The sequence below is a fragment of the Eurypyga helias genome, unplaced genomic scaffold, assembly GCF_000690775.1.
Source record: "Eurypyga helias isolate BGI_N326 unplaced genomic scaffold, ASM69077v1 scaffold4702, whole genome shotgun sequence".
NCBI classification, from domain to species: Eukaryota; Metazoa; Chordata; class Aves; order Eurypygiformes; family Eurypygidae; genus Eurypyga; species Eurypyga helias.
In genome coordinates, this window is record NW_010233922.1 from 12230 (window position 1) to 18326 (window position 6097).

Consider the following 6097-nt stretch of genomic DNA (forward strand, 5'->3'; position numbering starts at 1 on the left):
CATCCTGCCTACCAGCCCATTTGATATGGGTGGTTCAAAAATAAAATGTAGGTTGTTGAAGCTGGTGTGAACTCTCTTTTGTAACTGAAGCCTTTGAATTAAGTCTTCAGTTTGCCTGAAATCTCTTAGATGCTTCATATATCTCTGTTTCTGGCATTGAGTATGGTTATGCCTGGAAGCCTCCTGCAAAGGTAGGTAGGGTGGATGATGTATTTATGTGGATATTTTGTTTCAGTTCTTGCATTAAGAAATACTGTGTTATATGTGCACACGTCTGGTACCTTTGCATCTGAAGCGTGCATCGATGAGCTTGGCTAGATGAAAATAAGCTCTGGTCTGTGAATTCTTAGATTACTGGGAAGAACAGAAATTCCCAACTTCCTAACTGCACTTGAATATCACTGTTCTGAAACTGCTGTGGTTCGGTTTCCATGAACAGATCCAAAGTTGTATGTGACGTCTTTCATACAGCTGAAGAGAAGATGATTACAAGTTCAATTCCAAGTTCAACAGTGGTATTTGAAATTGGTTGAACTGATTCAAAACTGCTTGAGGCATTTGATGCTTATGGCCTTTAAAATGACCTTTTTCCTTTTGTGCTATTTTGTACTAATATATTAAAAATGTAACACCTCTTTTTTGCCAATTAATCTAATTGCCTTTTTAATTGATCTTGTTAAACTAATCTGAAAAAGTGTACAGATGGAAGTGTCAATCTGTATTTTATAAAGTTCTTGTACACTCGACTGATAGAGAATGCACTGTTTACATGGTGAGTGATGAAATATTTGGGAACAATCCAGCTGTAAGCATAAATGGATTTCAGAATTATAACTGTGCAGCCAAAATAAAGGTCTTTTAAAGAGTACTTTTTCCTAGTAGTTCCTTTTTCCAGATTCCATCTTTACAAGCTCAGCTGTCATCTTTGCCTTTATATAAATGATTGAAACTTCTCTGAACAGCTCCAGAGTGTGTGCCTGTGGCTGCCTTTGTGCTGTCCGTGAGGCTGGGGCTCCATTTACCCTCACTTGTTAAATAACCACCAGGTATGCTTTGGGCCACTACCAGTTGGGGCGAGGCTGGCACTAGTGATGCTAATGCGGTTGTGTTTTTCCAGACTACACTAGTCTAAGCAAGAAGAGCAGTCGGCATTTTGGCTGGGGAGCTTTCTTGCTAGTGACGTGTCTAAAACTGACTTTGGAAGTTTCTTGATGTTAATGTTTAGCAAAGTCTTCAAGCTGTTGCAAACAGGTGCAGAGGAATAGTCTGATCCTACTTGCCCAGGAGACCCTCTCCTCTATTGCAATACCTCATACTGCTTCTGTCACTGGCTTACTGATTCCACTGACATTCCAGGGAAGGAAAAGCAGCACTTCAGCAGCAGATCTTCAGCTCTGACTCCTGCAGATCAGAAATTCTGTCTATGCTTAATACTTGTCACACTTCTTACGCATTGCAATTTGTCTCTTTGTTTTTCTGCTGGGTGGGTTTCTACTGTAAAAGGCTTACTGAGTTGAAGAATTTTGCTCATCTTGGGATGGAATGGTGTATTTACTGTTTGCCTGTTTACCTTATAGAGGGATGAATACCCTCCTCACTGGGTTTATCCAGCAGTGACTGCAAAGCAGCATAACCAGTACATCCAGCTTCACCCATCAGGAGCTGTTGAGAATCAGGCTGGAAGCAACAATTTTGAGTGACTTGGAAATCCCACAAGTTGCACTGCGTTGCATTTCCAAGAGCCTTGCTGCAACTGGCTGCCCCTGCCCTTGTTCTTCTGTGTCTCATTTTCCTGCATGTCTTTGTTTCCCGCAAGCAGTCAGCTCTTTGGTTTCAAAGCCACGCGCCTGTTCGCTGTTCTCTGGTGGCAGTGGTTTGGGCAGTGTCGGGAGAGCGCTGCCGAGAGCCACGGTGAGCGCGTTGCGTGCTTGCAGTTGTGACCTCCTGCTCACAAAGACTGCTTATGGGTTGGGGTGGGCCTCCCCTACGTGCTTTCAGACCCAAGATTTCTTCCTGTCTTGAATCCCAGCGGAGGAGGGGACACTGGAGCCCTGTATCTCTGTTGAAGGGCCAGCTGTCAGAAGTCATGGGGCTGCGTTCGCCTGGGCAGCCCGAGGGGGGCTGGCTGGTTCCGGGCGGCTCCTACTGCGGCTGCAAAAGGGGTGGTGGGGGAGTCAGCACTGGAGTGTTTACACGCAAGCTCCTGTACCTGTTGGAGACACCAGCCTGCAAGGTCCTAATTGCTCATTAGGAATCTTGGTGCTGTTAATTTTCAAACTTGATTAGGCAGAAACAAAGTGCTGGGAGGTTTTGTATTTAGAGTGTCCGTGGTAGAGGGCATAAATACTCCTTTTGGAGTGGCTCTTAATGGAGCTCTTTTTGCTTCCCTCCCCTGCACGCATATGCTCTTAAATGTACAAAATGCAATTTCCAAGTAAAGAAAGCACTTTGATATCTATTAAGAACCCAGTAAAACATCTGGACGTAACATGTAATTGTCAATGTTTTTAGAACAAAGATTTTGGCTCTTCCAAATTATCCACCGCTCTGTCAGATTAGCAAGGCCAAAAAATGCAATCAAAGCACCCTTGGTTTTACTGAAGGAACACACTAAGAATAGTTCCTTTGTAGTTATCTTAACCCCACACCAGGGGTGCTTCTCTGTTGTTTGTTGCCTTTTGAAAGACCTGAAAATCACAGGGGCAAACAGCTTTTTAAAAGCCTTCCCCCCGCCACTCCCCCCTTGGAAATTGTTCTTGATGATCAGCAGGGTGTACAATATCCCCCAGCTAACTTCATCCCCGAGAACCTTCTTAAGTCACCCACGCGCACACGGTGCTGCGTGTAGTCGGCAGAGGTGTTTGATGTCAGTGGTATGGGCTAGGGTTTGAGCATCAAAAGTAGTTTGAAACCATGAAAAAAACATTGTTAACCTTGGGAAGTAAGGGGTCAGGAGGTGGGGGAGGCAGATAATGACATAATCTGTTAGTGAAGTTTGTCGGATCAAATGCTCTTGTAGTCGATCACCAGTTCGGGATGTTTCAAGGACTGTTTGTGTTGCTGGGTATCGCGTTTGGAAGAGGTGGCTTGCTTTGCTTTTTAGTTCTGTCTGAACCTATTTCAGGAGCAGAAGGTTAGTGAGAGAGGAAAGAGCAGAGCTCTCTGGCTGCTGGGTATCCGTCAGCGTTGATGACTTTCTGTTTGTTATGCTACCTGCAGTGCCAAGTGAGGCTTAAGTGCATACCATGCAGCTTTCCCTTTCAGTCTGCAATTCAGTCCAAATCTTTCATCCAAAGCTGTTGTGGAGGAGGAGTAATTATTCTCTGATGAAGTGCTCACCTGCAGAGCCATTCTGGATGCTATTGCAACACGAAGTTGCAAGAATAAATATCTGAAAGTGATCAGCTTTTGGACATCTTTGTCCTTGCCCTGTCTCTGATGGTGCTCCTGAAGCTGTTTCTATAACTTAAGCTTAAATAAGACATTCATTTAGTTTCTTGTGTGTCCTGGACATTCAGGGATAAAGGAAGTCAAGTGTGCACAACAGTAAGGCACTCTACAACCCTAAAGATAACCAGAAAAGTAACAAAATGTTCCTTTTCAAAATGCCTGCTTATTCTCTCAAGTAGAACATCACGAGAGCACCAAATGATGCCATCATTTGCTATTTATACAACTGATTCTCTACTTTTTCTGTTGACTGTTTTGAGAATCTAGACTTGAACACAGCTGAAGTGATGTGTTCTGTTCCTATTCCAAATATCAGAAAGGTACTCTGGTACTTAGAGATATGGAGCGAGTCCAGAGGAGGCCACGAAGATGCTCCGAGGGCTGGAGCACCTCTGCTATGGGGACAGACTGAGAGAGTTGGGCTTGTTCAGCCTGGAGAAGAGAAGGCTCCGGGGAGACCTTATTGCAGCCTTCCAGTACCTGAAGGGGCTACAAGGAAGCTGGGAGGGACTTTTTACAAGGGCCTGTAGTGACAGGACAAGGGGTAATGGGTTTAAATTGAAAGCGGGGAGGTTTAGATTGGTTATCAGGAAAAAGTTCTTCCCGGAGAGGGTGGTGAGGCACTGGAACAGGTTGCCCAGAGAGGTGGTAGGTGCCATTTTAAATGCTAATACACCTTCCCACCTTTACTCAGGAAAGGAAAAGCTGCTGGAGCTATTGCTGTAGCTGTCAAGCTTGCAGCATAGGAGGGAGGACTCAACTGTGCTAAGACCTGCAGTGAGTGCCTCAGCAACATCTTCAGCTTCTCCTGAGCCCTGACCACTGGATGGACCTTTCTCTAAAGGAGGTAAGCAGGGACAAGGAAAGGACCCTTTTTAGCTCTAAATAACGTCAGCGGGCAGCTTGCAGAGAGGGTACGTGAATATATTCCCTGCCATCTGTGTCGTGCTTGCTCCCTCCCACGTATGTCTGGATGTTCTCCCTGCAGAGGAAACTGAAAAGCCAAAATGGGTGCCCAGAGCCCAGCACGAGAGAAGAATTAGACCTCCCTGTCTCGTGCTCTTCAAGAACTTCTCTGCCACAAAATGTCGCTGAAATAGTGAGATGCCTCATTGTCTGATACGCCATTCCCTGACAGCTCTTCTTCAACCAGATAAAAAGCAAGTATAATCTTGGAGACTAGCCACTCTGTTGTCAGGGAGAATTAGGCTGAAGAAGTTTGGAGGATTAGAAATGCTTATTAAAAAGTAGATTTAAACTGTCTTTGTAAGACGACAAAAGCAAGTTGAGGTTTTCTTATCCTGTGTCAGCCTTGGTTTTGATGTCTTCAGCAAATCGTTATTTAAAATAATGAAAAGCTAACTTGAAGTGGAGAAGGAAACTAGAGCATTTGTCCCTGATCTTCATTGTTTCTATTCGTTTATAAACTAATTTGTAAATTCCCAAGCAAGGAATTGCAAATCCTGAAGCTTTAAGGGGGAGAGGGGCTGTCTGCAGCAATGAACCACTATCCTCCCTCTGCTGCAGTCGTGCAGTGGCATCCCTGGAAGAGGCCAGTCTGGCACCTGAGGGGCCAGACAGAAGCGCAGGGCATCGTTAATTTTCAAGTCTTAAGGCAAAAGCAGTTTTTTTCATTTAAAGGATGAAATGCTCTTAAATACCGTCTGCTGCGAGAGGAATAGATGTGTGCCTCTCTTTGATGTCTGAGTTTAGAGTCATGGAAAGGGCTCCTCTGCAGCTTGGTCAGCTGTCACCTGCTGGGGCAGGTTGTGGTAGTTGTTTAAGCTTGTCTGGTTGCAAATAGGAGTAGAGCCAGGTCTTTGAACATCTGGATAATCTGAAATTACAGTTAGAAAATGCAGCTGAATTATTGGAGGAAGCCACTTGGATATCTTTTAATAGTTGCTTTGCAGATGAGAGTTGGACCGTCTCTTGTTAGAGTGATGCCATAAGATGAGCAAAGAATTCTGTTGTTAGTCCTTTTGTGAAAGAAGCTTTCCCAGCTTTGGTATCTGAATGTTTTGATTAAGGGTGGACATTACCTGCTCCTAATCTGTTTTGAGGACAAAGGATTTTGTGAAATATAATTGGGATACAAAATATATACACAGATTTGCTTTCAGTGCTGTATAAACTGAAGGTAGTGGATTATATGCTATTTAAGATTTATTCAGGAAACACATCAGTATGATTCTGTAAGATGTGTAAGATATTTTCTTGGTTGCTTGTGATGTTACACTAAACAAACAGCTACCTGGAAAGATGGGCAGTTTCACTAGGATGTCCATAACCCTACGTTTGGGGCAGATTATGACTGTCTGCATGGACTGAGACCTTGTCAGCTGCTGCTGGGTCGTGCAGCTTAACCATGTACTGTCCCTGTCCCCTTGAAACTCTCCCTGTGAAGCACCACTCAGAGTTTGTCCCTGCAGAAATTTAACAGGAGAAGCAAATGATCTTTTTTTAATTGTGAGGATTTTTTTCCAAGGGGTGTCATTATCCGCTTCACAGAGTGCAGGAGGTATACAAACCAGCACAGGGAAGCAACCAGCACTACAATCCGCCCTCTTGGGCTTTGCCACCCTTGGAGCAGTGCCCTCAGAAACCGAGGTCCTTCTCCAGGGCCTGGACTCGCCTCCTTCAGCAT